This window comes from Mustela putorius, unplaced genomic scaffold (genome assembly GCF_011764305.1).
Source record: "Mustela putorius furo isolate JIRA1106 unplaced genomic scaffold, ASM1176430v1.1 tig00003850_pilon_pilon_pilon, whole genome shotgun sequence".
Taxonomy (NCBI): Eukaryota; Metazoa; Chordata; class Mammalia; order Carnivora; family Mustelidae; genus Mustela; species Mustela putorius.
Genome location: NW_025422002.1, coordinates 557881 through 578970, shown reverse-complemented (window position 1 = coordinate 578970; position 21090 = coordinate 557881). Strand labels below are relative to the sequence as shown.

Sequence of the window (21090 nt, the reverse complement as noted above, 5' to 3'; positions counted from 1 at the left end):
AAAGAGAAATGGAGAAAAATCTGATAGTTGACTTTGTCATCAGGTAAGCACTGGGAACACACTCTGGTAATTTGGATCACTGCTCTCAATTTTTCATTCTGGTCCTATATTAGAATTAAAGATTCTAAGCCCTTTGTCATGTGTCCTTGCAAAGTGAGTAGAGTGTATGTCCTCACTCAGTTATGTTGGGTTTAGACACATGACTTACTTTGCCTAGTCGAATGTGGGCTAAAGTGACTGAGTCCTAGCTGTAAGCTGAAGCCATAGAAGGCATTTCATAATTCTGCTCATCTTTTTTGTTTTTATGTCACTTAACATTAGAGAAATATGCCTCACATGGCTAATAACTAATTAATTAGAGACATGTAGGATTGACCCACAGACTTGAAAACCAGAAAAAACATTTGTTTCTGTAAGCCAATGAGATTTTTGAGGTTGGTTGTTAGGCAGCAAAAACTGACTATTACACTTATAAAAGACTTTCTAGCAATTTTTATACTATGGATGTTTGATGCTTACCTCCCCAACATTTGTTTCCCTGATTTACAACTGGACATCCACCTTTAGTCCACATAGTTTATCAAGAAGTGCTGGGGTGAACCAAGTGTTAGCATTCTTCTGGGCACTCTGATTTGGTTGCACCATGAATGCATGATTTTGGAAGGGCCAATGAGGAAACGTTTCAGAACTTTTGGAAGACATACCAAAAATTAATTTTACTGTTTCTTCCTAGTCTTTTATTAGAAGAATGGGAAATTGAGGCTACTGCAGACATCTTGTCCACATAAGAGAAGCTGAGAATTACCAAGACTTAATTTAACAAAGTTGAAAGTAGATTCAAGAGACAGAGGGAAACAAATTCTGAAGATGTGGCCCAGTCTGAGGGCCCAACTATACCTGAAGAAAAATCCCACTTTCCTTTTTTTTTTTCTCCAATGTGTTGATAATTACTGATTCCTTAATATAACTTGAATTGAGTTATTAGTCTCTGACCACAGAGAGATTCTTAATGGATATACCATTGCTTATTTCAATTTAAAGGACAGGAAATAGAGAAAATAAATTTTTTAAGATTGAAGTTTCTTTTATTCAAACTGAAACACTCAGCAGTTCTGTAATGTGTATAGAAAGAAGAATTCAGTGTAGAAAGAACAATTATAAAAGCATATGCAAAGTAGATGCTTAAATCTCCTTCTATTCATATAATTTTCTTATAAAAATGAGTATCATTATAACATAATTATAGTTTATCCAAATCCCAACATGAAATTAACATTTCAAAGATATAATGGAATTACAACATTTTTCCTACAGGACAAAATATTTTATCAATTCAGACTAAATTTGTAATCTCCCAAACTTCACATGAAATATAACAGACTATCTTAAACTCTACTAAATTTAAAATGAGCAAGTTTTAATCCCAGGTTTATAAATAAGACACAAAAATACCTCTGATAACAGAGGAGTAAAGTATGTCGGTCCTCAAGTCATGTCTGCATTAATCTACTTGTCCAGATAAGACAGGCAAAGTACCTGTTTGTAATTGAGTAGAGGAAACACTTCTATCACTTAATCAGGTTGCCTCAGCTCACTGAAAATTTTCCCTTGGTGACCATTAGTAATGTATATGTGTTGCCTAAAGTGACTAAATGTTTGATAAGTAAATTACCAGATGTTAATATTGCACTTCGAGTTGCTTAGTTACCACCTATATTTTAGAAAATAATATTCCATTTCTTTGACTGCAGATGTGATACACACTATTTTATATAATTTGTAAGACACTGAATGGTGCAAAGAAGATAAAAGCCAGTCATGTTCTAAACACAAGGATATTTATTACTGTTACTATGTTATTGTATTTCTCTCTAGAATATGTTTTCTAGAATTATATTGCTTATATTATCATGTGCTTTTTAAATATTTGTATATTTGAATATTTTCCTATGATAATTATTTTTAAAAAACAATTTAAAAAATCACAACAACTCACATCTCACTTTAAGCGAGAGCCAAATTCCTACAATAATCTCCATGAATTGCATCCTCTCATTATCTGTCTGACCCAACTACCCCACCTCTTTAACTTGACTCTGGTTAAAACAGACTCTGCACTTCCTCCAAGGAGCCATGATAGCCCCACTGTAATCCCCTCTATTTGTCCCTTCAACCTGGAATGCTTTTCTTCCTGATGTACATTGGTCATTCCACCTCCTCCAAATGGCAAATCTCTGAGATGCACCATGGACTACCAGGTAACAATGATCATGGTTTCCGGAGTCAGAATTCACATACTAGCTGGCAACCTTGGGGACACTGCTGAATCTCTCTGTGTTTTGGGAAATAACTATAACCACCTCATGGACCTTTTGTGAGAATTAAATACATCTCTATTGCAAAACCCTCTTCCTTACCAGCATTCTCAGTGTCCCAAGCCAGCTCTTTTTTCTAATGTCACTCTTTCCATAGTCTATGTGTCATTTGAGAATATACTCTATTACTTACTAACTCATATATTTTTATTACAAATTACTGATGTACTCTGTGTATCGTGTGCCATCTTATCTCCTGTCACTAGAATATAAGGTCCATTGATGTAAAGATTTCTACGTCAAAACTGCACTCAAAGACAAAAGCAAACAAAAAGTTAACACTAATGTAGGAGGTACAAAGCCATTACTATCTTAAGCTTCTTAAATGTGGTAATCATTTGTTTCTTGCCATAACCCATGGAATAGATGGTGGTATTATTTTGTTATTATTATTATCTCAATTTTATAGATTAAAAAATGGCAATATTGAAATCCTTAACCAAACCCCCCCACTGGTAATGTTATTATACGGTGAGAGGAGCACATGAATGTAGGCATCTGGTTTTAGAGAGAATGCTTTTTAACATTATGCTGTGCTTTTGATGAACATGGAATGATTAGATGTGCTGAATACACCAAAGATGTGGAAGAGGGACCGCCTTCCTTCGGGCTCGCTGTCCAAATATGTTAGATTTTTTAAGTTCCATCCATCACCTTCACTTGGCTTCCAGCTTCAGGCTGATGTGCATCCATGGTGCAAATGACCTTTGCTGGCCAATGTGTTTTCCTTTTAACTTGGGCATAACTTACTTTTTCCTCCTTTTTCATATTATAGCACAATTTGTTAGTACACTATTAACAGCGATTTTCAAGCAATTACATCATGATTTTAGTCAATTCAACAGGATATTCTATTCTCCCACTCCATATATACTGCATCCTAATATAATTTCTTTTATTGAAATATGAGTTGTTTGCTGAATGCATTATGAAACTCCACATGGATGTATTATGAAAGCAATACTTTCTAGCTGTGCTCAGCTCTGCTCCAGCTTTGCTCAAATATGTCATAGGGGTAGGAAGAGGGGTTCTTCCTTTAATCCTTGAAAGGGAGTGAGTAAACCAATGTTCATGCCCCTTTCATCAAAAGAAGACTAAAACAGACTTAAACTTCACTGTCCTCTAGGACTTCCCAGAACACGATTTCTCAAAATAGAACCCACAAGCAACATCTGCATCAGAAGCAGCTCAAATGCCTCATAAAAATGAGGACTATTAGTCCCCATCCTAATTTTTTAGTGACTTGAAATTTGCCAAGGCAGGGCAAAGGAATTCACATTTTTAACAAGTACGCCCGCGTATATGCATATGTGTAATAATACATTAAACATTATTAATATTATTAACATAATAATATATACTCATATATTATATATTTATATATATTTATGTAATCTATAATTAACATATTAATATTAATCATTATTATTTGACAAATAAGTGTCCAGCCCCATCTATGTGCCATTTCCTATGCTGACTTCTGGGAATATAATGGTAAACAGAAAAAAGACATAATCCCTGTCTTCATGGAATTTCAGCTGAGCAGGGAGGCAGACATCAGTGAAATGACCACACAAAAGCACAGAGAATCTTTACTACAACAAGGTCTATGAAGGAGAGAACATCCAAACTATAGAGGCTTGGCCTTGCCAGGAGTTTCAAGGACAGTGTTCATCTCTGAACCAAAACCCCAAACAGTATAAATGCACTCTGGAAGAGGGGCGCGGGGTTGAGTTCCAGGGAGTAGGAAAGTGACATCATCAATGATGCCGCACAAGGAGCGCACAGAGCAAAATGTGGGCAGGAAGCCCATGGTGATGACAGCAGCTGGGCTGGAGGAGCCGATTATAAGAAGAAGCAAGACTGGTGGCAGCTGCCAGACCACACTGAGCCTATAGACGAGCTCTGCCTTTACTTTCTACAAATGCAATGGGAACCCCTTGCAGGACTAACGTGGGGAAGAGGACACTGGGAGGGTGACAGTTAAAATTATTCTTATTGACCCTAGAACTGGGGAGTCAACTAGGATAACACTAGCCATATGTGGCTATTTAAATTTAAAGGTAATAAAAAAAAAAAAAAGCCCTCAATTCCTCCTTCACACAGACTACTTTTCAACTGCTTAATAGTCTCATGTGGCTGGTAACTACCTATCTGACAGCACAGATATAGAATATTCATTGTCGCAGAAAGTTCTAGCAGCAGTGCTGCTCAGAGGAGGTCGGCAGACCCCAGTGTGGTAGCCATCCCCTGAGAGCTGGTTAGACAAGCACAACGTCAAGTCCTGCCCTGCATGCTAAGAGGATACTTAGGTGACTTGCATGCATATTACAGGTTGAGGACCATAATTCTGAAAGGTAACTGAGCATTTAATGAAATCCTATATAATAATCTGACGCTTTGAATGGAGTGAAAATCACAGATAAACTTCTAATATAGAGGATAATGACTAAAGAGATGTCAATTTTGCCAAGGAAAGGACCAATTTGAGCCCCAGTGTCACAAGATCTCTGCATGTCCCTTTAAGAACTTGGTGAAAATATACTCACCACCTGATTCAAATTGAAAGCTTTACATTTGGAGGAGGGGGATTGTCTTGCAGTTCTTTCCAAACATGATTTTGAGGTGTTCTCCCACTGTACCCGCTTCCCATCCTTTCCCCTGGACTATCCCTCTCTCGTGTCTCACTGTTGTGAGTCGGACTACTACATATCATACCGGTAGAAGCCAGGCTGTGACACAAAAAGCTTCATTTTCTTTTTTAGGGTTCCCAGTGGAAGACTATAATATATGAAATGTTATTTGTTAGATCGTTAAGAGACACTAATGAACTCACTGGCTTCCTGAAATTGTATTCTATTTTTCAGGAGTATGGGTGCCTATTTATTTTTAACTGTACTATTATCATATAAATAGATCAACTTGTGGTTGTTACGGTTTTCAGACACGCACTCCACTCCGCTTTCATTGTACTGTCTGCTCGGTGACAAACTACCTGAGGAAGCTCACCAAAATGCCAACCTTGTAAACAAAGCATGAGAACATATGTAAGGATGCAAAAAAAAAAAAAAAAAATCCTTCAAAATAGCTGGCCTGTGCTGAGGGTTAATTCTGAGGTAGAGTACAGCGATCATATCAACATGACGATAATCTTAAATACTTACTTATAATAAACATGTACTAAAACATAATGGACTGAATTTTTGTGTCCCCCCAAAAGTTCACATGTTGAAACTCTGCCCCCCAGGGTGATGGTATTTGCAGACAGGGCCTTGGGGAAGTAATAAAGCTTAGACTAGGTCAGAAAGGATAACAGTCTCCCCTTGACCAAAGCTTAGGCAGGCTCCTCTGCCTGAGTCCTCTCCCTGAGAAGGCCCCAACTTTCATACTAGCCTGTCCATCTCGGCATTGTCCAATTTTACCAAGAATCCTGGTCAGTCAGTCAGTTAAGCCAGAATTCTCCACCCTCAATATCCAATCATCCTGACTGATAACTGGGTTCCTCAACCCCCCTGCCCCCCAGGTGATACCTGGTCACAGAGCCTGCCTTCAACAAGAATCCTGCTAGATCGATGTAGCCAGAATTCCCCTTTACCCGGATGTTCTCTCTTAGTAATTCTCCCTCTAGCCACTCCCAGCCAGCTCCATTGCCAAAACATTCCCGCCATTTCTTTGTTTTATTCAGAGTTGAGCCCAATCTCCCTCCCCTACTGTGAAAACCCATGGCACTGCCTTTCCCTCCACTATCCAGATAGTCCTGACTCCAGTCGGCCTTGCCATTTTAACAATTGTCATAATCACCTTTAACAGGGTGAGACCCTCAGCACAGGGTTAGTGGGATGTTGAAAAGAGAAAGCGAGATCTCTCTCTCTCTCTCTCCATCGGTGAAAGCACAGAGGAAAGACCCTATAAGGAAAGGCCATGTGAGGACACGTTGAGAAAGGAGGGTCTGTTTTCCAGGAATACCCTTCTTGCCAGAAACCGAATTTGCCGACACCTTGATTTCCAAGCCTCCAGAACTAAGAGAAAGAAATTTCGTTTTTTAACGACACAGTTTATGAGCCTGAGCAGCCGCTATGTGCCAGGCTCAGAGCTATGTACTTCCCAGGTATTGTTCCATTTATCTTTACTTACATTCCTAAGCTGAAGGGACTAATATCACAATTGCTTTACAAATGAGGAAACTGAGGTTCACAGAGATTAAGTGAATCCATCCAAAGCATTGAAAATGCTGCTAGCAAATCTTGACAGCTATATTAAACTATTACCTGCACTTAAACAGATGCTATTATTTTTATGGGTATAATTAGGTTGTGTGTACAAAACAAATACATCTGTGGTTATTTCTTGTTTTTAATCTGAGAAATCTTACTCATTTGGATTCATGTAGCACAGACAAGATGGCATGCTAAACATACTAATGCCATCAAAAGGGAACTCCTGTGTGGGTTGGAAACCTGAATTCTAATCCTTTTTTTGGCAACAAACTTTGTGACCTTGGGCAGGTCACTACATCTCTCTCTCTCTCTCTCTCATTTTTTTTTTTAAGCTTTTTAAAAAATTTATTGACAGAGAGAGAGTAGGCAGAGAAGCAGGCAGAGAGAGAGGAGGAAGCAGGCTTCCTACTAAGCAGAGAGCCTGATGCGGGGCTCGATCCCAGGACTCTAGAATCATGACCTGAGTGGAAGGCAGAGGCTTTTTTTTTTTTTTTTTAAGATTTTATTTCTTTATTTGACAGATTGAGATCACAAGTAGGCAGAGAGGCAGGCAGAGAGAGAGGAAGGGAAGCATGCTCCCTACTGAGCAGAGAGCCCGATGCAGGGCTCTCAATCTTAGAACGCTAGGATCATGACCTGAGCCAAAGGCAGAAGCTTTAACCCACTGAGCCACCCAGGTGCCCCAGGGTCACTGCGTGTCTTAGGATAAAGTAGTTTTCTTGTGAGAAGGGGGGGTTGGTCTCTAACAATACCCCCAGAGTGAACACTGTCTGATTTTGTGTTCTCTATTATCTCAGCTGACAAAATATAATGTTTGATCTTTATAACAGATATAAGTCTTGCTTTAAGATTACTTTGAATTTTGGCCTCCAGGGTCATAAAAAAGAAAGAAAGAAAGAGAAAGAGAGAGAGATTCAGACAGACAGACAGAGAGAAAGGGAGCCAGAGGAAGAGTGTGAGGAAGAGAGCAGAGAGAGGAAGGGAAGGAAGAAGGTAAGTAGAAAGAAGAAAAAGAAAGAAAGATCAAGGGTGCCTGGGTGGCTCAGTGGGTTAAGCCGCTGCCTTCGGCTCAGGTCATGATCTCAGGGTCCTGGGATAGAGTCCTGCATCGGGCTCTCTGCTCAGCAGGGAGCCTGCTTCCTCCTCTCTCTCTGCCTGCCTCTCTGCCTACTTGTGATCTCTCTCTGTCAAATAAATAAATAAAATCTTAAGGAAAGAAAGAAAGAAAGAAAGATCAATCATATATGCTGTTCTACCAAAAAGAAAAAAAAAATCAGACATTGTTTAGCTGATAAATTCCACACTGTTAGGAAATGTTAAATAATTAGTTGTACTGGCCAGGTCTCACTCAGTTGCAAGGGACAGAAACCCATCTCAAAATGCATAAAGTAAAAACAACAACAAATATATTGATTTACATAAACGAAAAGTTCATAGGTGGGTATAGCTTCAGGCAATTACTTCCGCCAGCAACTCCAGGCTTACATACTGTCTCACTTCTCTCTAACAAAAGCCCTGGAATTAAATCTCATTGGCCAAAAAGGGGTCATGGGCCCCTATTTAAATCAGTTCTTTGGTCAAAAAAGGTCACATGACTATTCTTTGAACCAAGGATGAGGGCAGCTTTACTCTTAGTCACCTAGGAACCACAAGAAAAAGCCAGGTAAGATTACCACATAGCTGGCAAGCAAAAAGCAGTAGTCCTCCATCTTACCAAGAAAGATACTAACAATACTGGCTATATAATGGTATGTGTGTGGTTTCCCCACCTTACAAAAGAAAATATAATTACACAGGCATACCTTGGAAAAACTGCAATAAAATGAATAGGGTAATAAAGCAAGTTAAATGTATTTTTTTAAATTTCCCAGTACATATAAAAGTTATATTCATTTGAATATAACTTTTGGAATGGTAGCTATTCAATTCACATGAATATAACTTTTCTATTAAGTGTGCAATAGCACACTCATGTCTAAAGTGTGTATACCCTAATTTAAAAAAAATTGCTACTGGGTAACATAAACAATGAATTATGGATCACTGAAAAAAAAATAAAATAAAATATTTTAAAATTTCTAAAGAGTACTAACCATCATCTGAGTTTTCAGCAAGTCATAATCTCTTTGCTGTTGGAGAGTCTTGTCTTGATGTTGATGGCACTGACTAATCAGGGTGGTGGTTGCTAAAAGCAGGGGTGACTGTGGCAATTTCCTGTTAAGATGATGATAAAGTTTGCCGCATCATCTGATTCTTCCTTTCACACTTTCTATGAGCATTTCTTTCTGTTTGATAGCATTTTGCCCATAGTAGATCTTCTTTTGAAATTGACATCAAACCCTCTCAGACCCTGTCTCTGCTTTACCAGCTAAATTTCTGTAGTATTCTATGTAATCTGTGTAAGGTTTTTTGTCATTTCAACAACCTTCATAGCATCTTCAGCAGGAGTAGATTCCCTCTCAAGAAAAAGACTTTCTTTGCTCATCCATCAGAAGCTACTCGTCATCTGTTAAAACTTTTTCATGGGATTGTAGTACTTCATTCACAACTTCATTCTCCACTTCTGATTCTACTTCTCCAGCTATTTTCACCACATCGGCAGTTCCTTCCTCCACTGAAGCCCTGAACCCCTCAAAAAGTCTTCCATGTGGGTTGTGATCAACTTCTTCCAAACTCCTGGTAGTGTTGGATATTTAGACTTTTTCTCAAGAATCAAGAATGCTTTTAATTGTATCTAGAGTGGTGAATCCTTTTCCAGAAGGTTTTTAACTTACTTTGTCCAAATTCAACACAAGAATCCCTATCTATGGCACCTACAGGCTTACAAAATGTATTTCTTAAATAATAAGACTTGAAATTTGAAATGAGTCCTTGACTCATGGGCTGCAGAATGGATGTTGTGTTGGCAGGCACAAAACCAACATTGATCCCATTGCACAGCTCTATTGGAGCTCTTGGGTGACCTGGAGCATTGCCAGTGAGCAGTAATATTTTGGAAGGAATCTTTTTTTCCTAAGCAGTAGATCTTAACAGTGGGCTTAAAATAGTAAACAATACAGTAAATCAATGTGCTGTCATCTAGGCTATGTTGTCCCGTTTATAGAGCACAGGCAGGGTAGACATTGCCTAGTTCTTAAGTGCCCTGGGATTTTTGGAATGGTAGATGACCACTGGTTTCAACTTCATGTCACCAGCTGCATTAACTCCTAAACCAGGGTCAGCCTGTCTTTTGGAATTCTGAAGCCAGGAACTGACTTCTCCTCTCCAGATATGAAAGTCCTAGATGGCATTTTCTTCCAATAGAAGACTGTTTTATCTAAATTGAAAATCTGTCATTTAATGTAGACACCTTCATTAATTATCTTAGCTAGATCTTCAGGATAACCTGCTGTGGCTTCTACATCAGCACTCGCTGCTTCACCTTGCACTTTAATGTTAGGAAGAGGATCCTTTCCTTCAACCTCAAGAACTAACCTCTCCTAGAATCAAGCTTTTCTTTGTAGCTTCCTCACTTCTCTTCCTTCACAGAACTAAAGAGTTAGGTCCTTGCTCTGGCCTTAAGGGAATGTTGTGACTGGTTTGGCCTTCTAACCAAACCACTAAAACTTTCTCCATGTTAGCAAAAAGTCTGTTTTGCCTTCTTATCATTTGGGTGTTCATTGAAGTAGCATTTTTAATTTCTTTCAAAAACTTTTCCTTTGCGTTCACAATTTGGCTCACTGTTTGGCACAAGAAACCCAGCTTTTGCCCTATCTTAGCTTTTGATGTGCCTTCCTCACTAAGTTCAGGCATTTGTAACTTGTGATTAAAGTGGGAGATGTGCATCTTTTCTTTTCCCCTGAACACTTGGGGGGGGGGCATTGTAGGGTTTTTAATTGGCCTAATTTCAATATTGTTGTATGTCAGAGAAGAGGAAGGCCTGAGAAGGAGAGGGACGGGTTAAGTGCTTGTTGGTGGAGCAATCAAAGCACATAACACATAAATCAGTTAAGTCCGCCATCTTACAGAGTTGCAACTCATGGTGCCCAAAACAATTACATTAGTGACATCAAAGATCACCAATCACAGATCACCATAAAAAGTATAAAAATAAAAAAAGATTGAAATATTGAAAGAATTACCATAATTTGACACATAGGCATAGAATAAGCAAATGCTAATGGAAAAATGGTGCCAATAAACTTGTTAGATGCAGGGTTGCCACAAAATTTCAATATGTAAGAAATGCAAATATCTACAAAGTATAAAAAGTAAAACGTAATAAAATGAGGTACACCTGTAGTTGTAAACTATTGAGCATTCCTTATATGGTCAGAATTGTACTAAATGCTTTACAAATATTATCTACTTTGTTTTACACACAGATAAAGAAATGGAGGCTCAAAGAACTTATGTCACTTGCATGGAATCCCAAAAGCTAGTAGGAGGCAGAGCTAAGATACAATATGGATTTATCTCATTTCCCAGTATCTGATCATAAGACTTAATTAGGCACTACTTCCATAAGAACTAACTTGGTGTCTTATTTTCAGAGAGTAAAAAAAAATGGAAGCCTTAAATAAAATAACTTCACAATGCGGCTTCAAAAAATAAAGATCTTTTGCAAAAACAAGAGTACAAAAGAATATAGTTTAATAGTGTCCAGAATGGATCTCTGACATAATCAGTAATACAGTTTTAAATAATTCAGAAACCTTACTTACTTCCAAAGTACTATGATGATAAAAAATAATTTTCAGAAAATATATGCATATGTATATTTATATATGTGTGTATGCATACATATATGCATAATTAGAATTCAGTGTTCACAAAAGAGTTATTAATAATCAGAATATGTAAACCTCTGAGAATCTGCAACTCTTACTCATTATATCAGAAATACTGATTATATCAGTTACTAGTGATACCTGAATTATTTCAAGTCATGTAGCTAAGGACACTGGAACACCTCTAACTAGTCATTTGAAAGTTGGCTCTTCATATACCTATAACCATCAACTTCTGCAGCTAGTCATTGAGTTGCCATAATGGCATGACTCTGAGCTAAACAATTTTCTATATTAGCGGTTGACAAATGGTGGCCTGTGGGTCAGACCCAGCCTGCTGCCTGTTTGCAAGTAAAGTTTTATCATAACATAGTCATGCATACTGATTTACTTATTGCTTATGACTACATCTGTACTACAGTGGTAGAGCTAAATAGCTGCTACAGTGACTTTCCACCCTCAGGGGCCAAAAATATTTATTATGCCGTCCTTTACAGAGAAAGGTTGTCAAGCCCTATTCTAGAATTGCATGCACATTGCAAGGAGGACTTGAATTTTGTCATTTTTAATTTTTTTAAAGATTTTATTTATTTACTTGACACAGAGAGGGAGCACAAGCAGGGGGTGTGGCAGGCAAAAAGAGAGGGAGAAACATGCTTCCCACTAGCAGGCAGCCCAACCCAGTGCCTGATCCCAGAACCCTAGGATTACGACCTGAGCTGAAGGCAGACGTTCAACCAACTGAGCCACCCAGGGGCCCCGACAACTTGAATTTAACAAGGAAACTCCAAAACCCCCAATTTTTCCCCCTCCTCTTTTATAAATCAGAGGTAAAGAAGCTAATATTTTATGAATACAGACTGAATTTCTAATGCTATAAAAAGAACATCATATCACACCTCAAACCAACCTTTGAAAATGAGGTAGTGAACTGCTTATCAGGCCAGCTGCTCCAGAACAATTGAGAGTTCACGGGGATGCCTGGAGAGTCCTCTCCTGCTTTTTCCCTTTTAAATTCTATTTCTATTCGGCCTTTAAAAAAGGAGTTAATGAGCTGGAATCTTTTCATTTGTGCTCTTTGGGACAGCTGTCATTTGGAAGCTATGACACAAACTTTCTTTTTTAAAAGATTCCTTAAAACCTTTTAAACCTTAAAACCTTCTGTAATAGTTTCCCTTTCGTTGGTTTCTACAAACCATATCTTGTTTCCTTCCCACTAAATCATCATGACCTCATAGTCATATATAAATTAGACATGTTCAACCATTAATAGGCATTCAAAGTACCATGTGGCTACTGAGGGACTTTGCTTACCCACATGTCCTTTGGGAGATTAACTAGGCACTTGGCCTTTATTGGCCTGCACTTGGGATTACTGTATTTCATCTATTTTTCTTAAGCAGCTTGGGCTCTGGATGGCCTACTTTCACTAAAGAAGGAATTTACTTAACATTAGAGCATATTGTATTTTCCCTGGTTCTGAATTAAACTCTAGGGCTAATGCCTTCATTTTCCACACACAGACTGATTACCCCAATCTTATCTGATTGAATGGAAAGAAGATATTTTGGATATGAAACTCTTGTCTTGATGCTTTATCTTTAGCTCTAGACTGCATAGGGAATCCCTCATCAAATTTCCAGCAGTTACATGCCAACGACATATTAGGCATTAGGGTATACCACTGAGAAATACCTCTAATGGTCTGCCAGTTGCTGGATACATTTCACTTGTGCTATTTAAATAAACTAGCCATGTTTCATTGTGCACCATAATGTTTCACCGTTGGCCTCAGAGCCTCAGATTTTTCAGATTTTCAACAAATTCAAGAGTGAATATGTGAAAATGAACATACATAAGAAGTATTCACCCCAAGCCAAAAAAGAATATATTCCCCTCAAAGGAAGAACACATTTTTGGTTGTAAAGAGACCATATGGCTACCAGAAAAACAAAACAGACCACAACCCTTAGAATATTTTAATAGCAGCACAGGAAAGCTGTTGACAAGGGAAACAGGATTGCAACGTGGGTGAGAAAATCAGAACTCTGAGTTAAGATCTTCCTAAGAACAACTCATTCATTGCTGGATGCTGTTCCACTTACAAGGAGAAGTTGCCTCCCTTCCCTACCCCAAAGTCCATATCATCCCAAGGAGTGTTTCCATCAGCCTCATATCTGTAAACTCCTCTTCTGGAATACCAATTCTATGTGCTAAAACTACTAAAATGCAAATAGAAATGCTTTCTCTAACTCTATAGTTCTATACATTTTGGTATGACTGCCTTAAAGTTTTGTTGAAAATGTACTGAGTGTGTTTGATGCATGCTTTTTCCCTATCAAACAACCGTCTAAGGAGAAGACCATGTCACCATGAGGTAGGGATCTGTTCCAGCAGTCAGCATGTGACTAACAAACCAGCTGAGAGTCAGGAACCCCAGGTCTTTTTCTCTACAGCTCTTAGAAAAGATGCATTCTCTTTCCACTGAGAATGCATAGCTGCTCACAGGTAAGCCTGTGAGCTCAAGAAAGGCAGACCCTGCCTGACAATGAAGTCAGCACAGAACAGAATTAGGAGACTCGAAAGATGAATCTCAAATGGCATCATTTGAGTCCAAGAGTGTAATGGTCCCTAAGAGCTGCTGACTACTTCAGTTCACTAATAAATTCACTTTTTGTTTAGGCCACTTAGAGATGCCACTTGTAGGATGGTAACAAATAAATATTTTTTAAATGATCAAAAGATAATAAAATAATCTTAGTATGGTACATTTATAGATACTAAAAATTTGAAGATATGTGCTATTTGATAGAAAAATGTTGATATATGAGGAGAGAAGAGGAAGAATCTGGAAGCGTAAGCAGAGTCCACAGGGAATGGAATGCAGAATGACCAGGCATGCTGAAAGGAGAGGGTAGTGGGCTGTGATGGAAGGGGCATTTCAAAAGGTAAGTGAGTAGACGTGGAAGATGTGGTTTGTTTGTTTTTTTCATTCATTTTATTTATTTATTTTAAACTTTAAATTAACATACAATGTATTATTAGCCCCAGGGGTACAGGTCTGTGAATCACCAGGTTTACACACTTCACAGCACTCACCATAGCACATACTCTCCCCAGTATCCATAACCCCACCACCCTCTCCCTAGGCAACCCTCAGTTTGTTTTGTGAGATTAAGAGTCTCTTATGGTTTGTCTCCCTCCAGATCCCACCTTGTTTCATTTATTACTTTCCTACCTCCCAAAACCCCCACATTGCCTCTCAACTTCCTCATATCAAGGACATCATATGATAATTGTCTTTCTCTGATTGACGTATTTTGCTAAGCATAATACCTTCTAGTTCCATCCACGTCATCGCAAATGGTAAGATTTCTTTTGATGACTACATAGCATTCCTATATATATGTCACCTCTTCTTTATCCATTTATCTGTGGATGGACATCTAGGTTCTTTCCATAGTTTGGCTATTGTGGACATTGCTGCTATAAACATTCGGGTGCACATGCCTCTTCGGATCACTACGTTTGTATCTTTAGGGTAAATACCCAGTAGTGTGATTGCTGAGTAGTAGGATAGCTCTATTTTCAACTTTTTGAGGAACCTCCATGCTGTTTTCCAGAGTGGCTGCACCAGCTTGCATTCCCACCAAAGTGTAGGATGGTTCTCCTTTCTCTGCATCCTTGCCAAAATCTGTCATTTCCTGACTTGTTAATTTTAGCCATTCTGACTGGTGTGAGGTGATATCTCATTGTGATTTTGATTTGTATTTCCCTGATGCCGAGTGATGTGGAGCACTTTTTCATGTGTCTGTTGGCCATCTGGATGGGAAAATATGTTTTTATATATTTGACCACTATGGTTGGGGTTGGCAATGATTTAGTAAAATGGGAGTTCCATAGTTTTATGTAGGATTGAAGCTTAAACGCACCAGCAAAATTCTATCCCAGGTATGTTAACTCTGACATGAGCCAGGGTGTCTGATATATTAATATTTATTTTGTATCTTTGACTTATTAACAAATACTTCTATTACTTATCAGAACTTCCTGATCACTTTCTGATCCAAGATCGAAACTTTCCACCAATCCTCTGAGCCACCCATAGCCTTGCTCTCTAAGGATGAACAGGCAGGTCCTGAAGTGGCTAAACCCTTGAAAAAGTCATTGTTAACTATGAAAAGCCATGAACACCAACAGCGGGAATCACAACAGTCATGTGTGTTTTGTTCAAGTCATCTTACCTCCTAAGACTGGTTACTCATCTGCAAAAAGGAATAGAATAATACCATAGAGAGATTCATAGTGGAAAATTACGCTCAATATAAAATAATACATGAAGGGAGTTGGAGTAAATTGGAAGGGGAGGTGAATCATGAGAGACTATGGACTCTGAAAAACAATCTGAGGGGTTTGAAGTGGTGGGGGGGTGGGAGGTTGGGGTACCAGGTGGTGGGTATTATTGAGGGCATGGGTTGCATGGAGCACTGGGTGGGGTGAAAAAATAATGAATACTGTTATGCTGAAAATAAATAAATTTAATTAAAAAAATAATAATACATGAAAACTGTCTATGTGGCACCATAGTACAGAAGGTACTAAATAAATTATAGCTGCTATATTTTCTATAAACAATTTTTACATGTGTTTGCCAATTACGTTTGCATTTGTCTGTAAATGTACATATTTAAGGCTGAAATTATTTTCCCCAAACAGAATGTATACATGAAAGTATAAAAAGAAAAGACTTGATTTTTCTGAATGCTTTATGGTTGGTATTTGCATTGTTGAAATCCTGGAGTTATAGAAGAAAAATGCTTGGAATCACAACTAATTATTCCATCCTCTTAATCAGGAAATTTATTCACTACAAAGGAATTATCCACACTGGAATTACTGGATGGCACAGAATAAAACTGGATTTGGACAATAATTTGAGGCTATAGTTTTTTTAATGAGAAATAACAGGCCTAAATAAAAGAGATTAATAATCTATGTAAATTATTACTTCTTTTATAATCTATGTTCTAATTTCAAACATATAAATATATTTATATATCTATCTATATATAGATCATGCCACTTAGTGCAATCATTAAAGGTCTGTGTATTTTTATAAAAGCTGACAGGGTCTAACAGACTTTGAAAAAGTATTGGCCTCATCAGAAAGCTAGCATTTTAGGAGCCAGTAGAAAGCCTAAAAAAGTTGTGAAAGCAAAAAAAGAAAGAAGTGCCTATGCATAAAATATTCAGCAAGATAATAAGGTAATATGACACTGGCGAACTGTAAAAAGTATATTTCAGAGTGCATATGGAAGAAAAGAACAAAAAATATTTCAATGGGCTTAAGATTTGTGACTTTATTCTGGGATGAATACAGGAAAAATCAATGAAAAAAATTGAACAAAGATACAAAAGAGATACTATGTTTTTCTGATAACAGAAATGGAGACTAAATATAAAATCATTGCTTCTTATGGATGCTTCTTCTTCCTCTATACTCTAAACCCACCCCGCGGCATAGCCTCTCCCTTCTCTTTTATAATGCACTTTCTGAAATTGAAATAAAACACGCAAACAGAAAAAGGCACAGAGAAGTTTACAATTACTTTTAACACCTATATAAATGGACTTGATGGACTTGTATGGTATGCATTCTTTCTCTGTCTCCCTCTTTCTCTCTCTCTCTTTTTTTTTTTAATATTCTAAGTAGGCTCCACTCCCAGCATGGATCCCTTTTGGGTTTCTTTTATAAAATATTATGGTCATGAGATTCCCCCCCCCATTGTTACATCTCATGGTAGTTTTCATTGCTATATATGTATATAGAGCACAAGTTTGGTATTAAAACAATATTGTTATAAACAGCATGGAACAACCTTTTCTACTCTCTCTCTCTCTTTTTAAAAATATACCCAGGAGTAGAACTTCTGGGTAGAAGTTTTGTGTGTCTGGGACACCCAGATGGCTCAGTCAGTTAAGCCTCTGCCTTCCACTCAGTTCATGATCCCAGGGTTCTGGATCTAGACCCACATTGGGTTCCTTGCTCAGCAGGGACCCTGTTTCTCTCTCTGCTTGTGTTCTCTCTCTTTAACAAATAAATAAAGTCTATTTTTTTTTTAAAAGAAGCAGTTTTGTGGATCTTTACCTTTAGATTTCCAAACTGGTTGTGCCAATTTACCCTACTATATGCACTGCTTGGATATTCCCATGGGTCCATAATCCCATCAGTATTTAGGATTATCATGTTTGTTTGTTCATTTTAATTTTAGCCATTTTTATATGTAACGACATCTCATTAGGTTCCTTTTTTATTGAAGTATAATTTTACATGCTATAAAATACACAGTAAGTACTCGGTTTGATGGGTTTTGCCATATCACCCCAAAATTATTCTTTCTTTTTCTATTCAATTCCACATTACCCCCTAAACTATTACTGTTCTAATTTCTATCACTATTGTCTTCTTCTTGGACTTCAAATAAATGAAATCTTATAGCACAGAATTATTTATGTATGACTTCATTTGTTCAAAATTGTGTGGTTTTTAAAAGATTTTATTTTTATTTATTTATTTAGAAAGAGAGAGAGGCAGCACAAGCAGGGGGAGCTGGAGAGGGAGAGAGAGAGAGGATCTTAGCAGACTCCATGCTGAGTGCAGAGCTCAATGCAGGGCTCGATCTCATGACCCTGAGATCATGACCTGAGCTGAAATCAAGATCCAGGTCTTTGACTGACTGAGCCACCCAGGTGTCCCCAAAATTGTGTGTTGAACACTGGATTTATAAGATTCATCATGGTATGACATGTATCAGTACTGTTCATTTCCTTTTTATTGTCAAGAAGTATTCCCCTGTAGGAGTATACCACAAGTTGTTTATGCTATTCTCCTGTTGATGAACATCCAAGTTGTCTCAAATCAGGGAATATTTTGATGACGCTGTGAAAAACATTTTTATAAATCTTTTTGTGGACATATGTTTTTTACTGATCTTGTGTAAACACTTAAAATGGAATTCCTGGAGGGTGGGATAAAATGTATGTTCAACTTTATAAGAAACTGCAAGACAGGGATTCAAAGTATTTGTTCAATTTTACATTCTCACCAGCATTTATGAAAGTTACAATTGCTAGGGCTCCTGGGTAGCTCAGCCGTTAAAGCATCTGCTTTCAGTTCAGGTCATGATCCCAGGGTCCTGGGATCGAGCCCTATGTCGGGCTCCCTGCGTGGGGAACATGCTTCTCCCTCTCCCACTTCCCCTGCTTGTGTTCCTCTCTCTTACTGTCTCTGTCAAATAAATAAACAGGATCTTAAAAAAAAAAAAAAAAGATAGAAAGAAAGAATGAAAAAAAAAGTTACAGTTGCTTCACAACCTTGCCAATAATTATCACTGTCACTCTTAACCATTTTCCATTCTAGTGGGTGTAAAATTTTATATAACAGTTCTTTTCTTGATTTATTTTATTGCATGACAGTTGATATGTCATTTGGTTTTCATCAATATTTCTCTGATGATTAGTACAGAACCTTTTCTTTTTACATATTTGTGCTTATGGGTCATTCTTTCTTAAAAAAGTTTATTACTTATTTAACGGATCACCACCTTTGTCTCCCTCCCTCCCTATAATTGGGATTTCATCTTATTTTCATGCTGAGTAATGAAAAAATGACAAAACTAATCAGAATGAGGCACTTCAAAAAGAGAAACTAACACAGCTCATTTTCTTTTAACAGGCAAAATATAAATATATGCATTCTAGAATGCACAAAGACTTAGTTACTAAAAACTTCAAATGAAACCTTGAAGGATGTAGGCAAATCCAGGGTGCGGTAGAGACGAGCTGAGATACTGTGTACCTAGTGAAGGGCTCTTGGAACTACATCTCTTGGCCACTTGCTGAATCCCAACATGGGGGAAGATGTTAGCAAATGCCATGTGGAGATGCAATAAGTGCTAAGTTGACTTAGGGGCTCGGGCTGTGCACAGCAACCAAAAGGCAGAAAAATACTGAACATTGCTGAGAGCATCCACCCCCGAGAAGCACTTTACTTTCCAGGAGCTCTAAACTGGCATCATTCTCAGGGCCCACATGGCTGATATCCTTCGTGTTCCATTTGGCACAGCAAGTGACAATGTCTCCCCACCTACGATGGTGATGCAGCCCCTGGAAGTGGCTTTTACTGCCTTATCAATGAGGGCTTTTGTTCCCTGGGCAAAAGATTTGCAACCAAATTCATCCACAGCTCCATTCCACATAATCTTCTTTGTCCAAGCAAGTGTTTCAGGTACTTCTTGTTCCTCTCAGAACCACAGTCCAAGCCCATCGAGCCTGCAGAGGGCACAGTGGCTTAGCCAGTCTTGGCATTCTCATCAAACTTGTCAGTAGTGACAAAGTCCACAGATAAGGTAATCTTCACACCATTCTTCTTTGACAATCTTGGTTCTGTTTTCATCAAGCAGGGAAGTGCCAATCTCCATGTTCTTGAACACCTTAAGAAAAGTAAAAGCCACTCCACCACAAATAATCATCTCACTGACCTTTTCCAGCACATTATCAATCAGCTGGATCTTGTCTGCAACTTTAGCTCTGCCCAGGATGGCCAGGAAGGGTTGCTCCGAACTCTCCAAGGCCTTGGCAAAGTAGTTCAACTCCTTCATTAAGAAACCTCAAGAGCTGTGGGCTTGGTGAGAAGTGCCCAAAGCATCATTGCCATAGACATCCTCTAGCTTGGAAAGTGAAGTTTGGAAGGCTTTTCTTTTGGCTGACTCAGATCCACCCCTCTTCTCAGGAGTATCTCTTTCCTTTTCTTCTTCCTCCACATGAAAGGAAAGGCTCTCCAGCAGGATGGAAGACTCAGCAGCTGGTTCATCACAAGCTTTCTCTACTTCCAGGTCCACACAGTCCTTCAAGAATGAACATCCTTGCTCAGCAGATATTTGAGTTCTATAGCAACTGGCCCCAAAGTGATCTTCTCTGGCATTGGGACCGCATCAGGGCAGCCCAGATGGCTCATAAGAACAATTGACTTGGCTCCATTGTCCAAGCAGATATGATGCTTGGGATGGCAGCCTTGATTATCTGGTTGTTTGCCATCTGGTTGTTCTCACAGGACTGTCGAAGTCCACTCTCATGTTGACCTGCTTCCCCTTCATGTCCAGTTTGTCCAGGGGCAGCGTGTTAGAAAGCAACATCTTGGAATACAGCAGTGGTGAGGCTGAGATCTTACGCAACAAAATTATTAGTCATATCTCCTTTTACAAAGTATCTTTTCAAAAAAGTTTTGCCCTTTTTATTGGGTTGTCTTTACAAGACTGATTTGTGGAGTTCTTTCTATATTCTAGATAAAAGCCTTTTGTCAGACTTACACATTTTATAAGTATTTGGTTTAGTCTCTGGCTTGCTTATTCATTTTCTTAATCATTTCTCTTGATTGAAGTTTTCTTTTTAATATTGATGAAGTGCAAATTATCAATTTTTATAATGACTGGTGCTTTTTAAATTTTGTTTAATAAATCTATGCCTACTCAAGGTGACAAAGACAATTTCCTATGTTTTCCTCTAGAAGATTTAGGGTGGTATAATTTATATTTAGACCATTGCTATATCTTGAAGTAACTTAATTTTAGTGTATGGCATGACATAGAATTGACCCAGCACTATTGGTTTAAAAAGACTTCATTTCTTCTGAATGGATTTAATTTAGTCCCTTGGCTGAAAATAAGTTGA

General features: G+C 38.2%; 1 pseudogene; it reads right to left on the bottom strand.

Moving 5' to 3' along the window:
- Positions 1-19316: 19316 nt before the first annotated feature.
- LOC101679901 lies at positions 19317-20555 on the bottom strand (annotated as a pseudogene).
- Between the last annotated feature and the right edge of the window lie 535 nt (positions 20556-21090).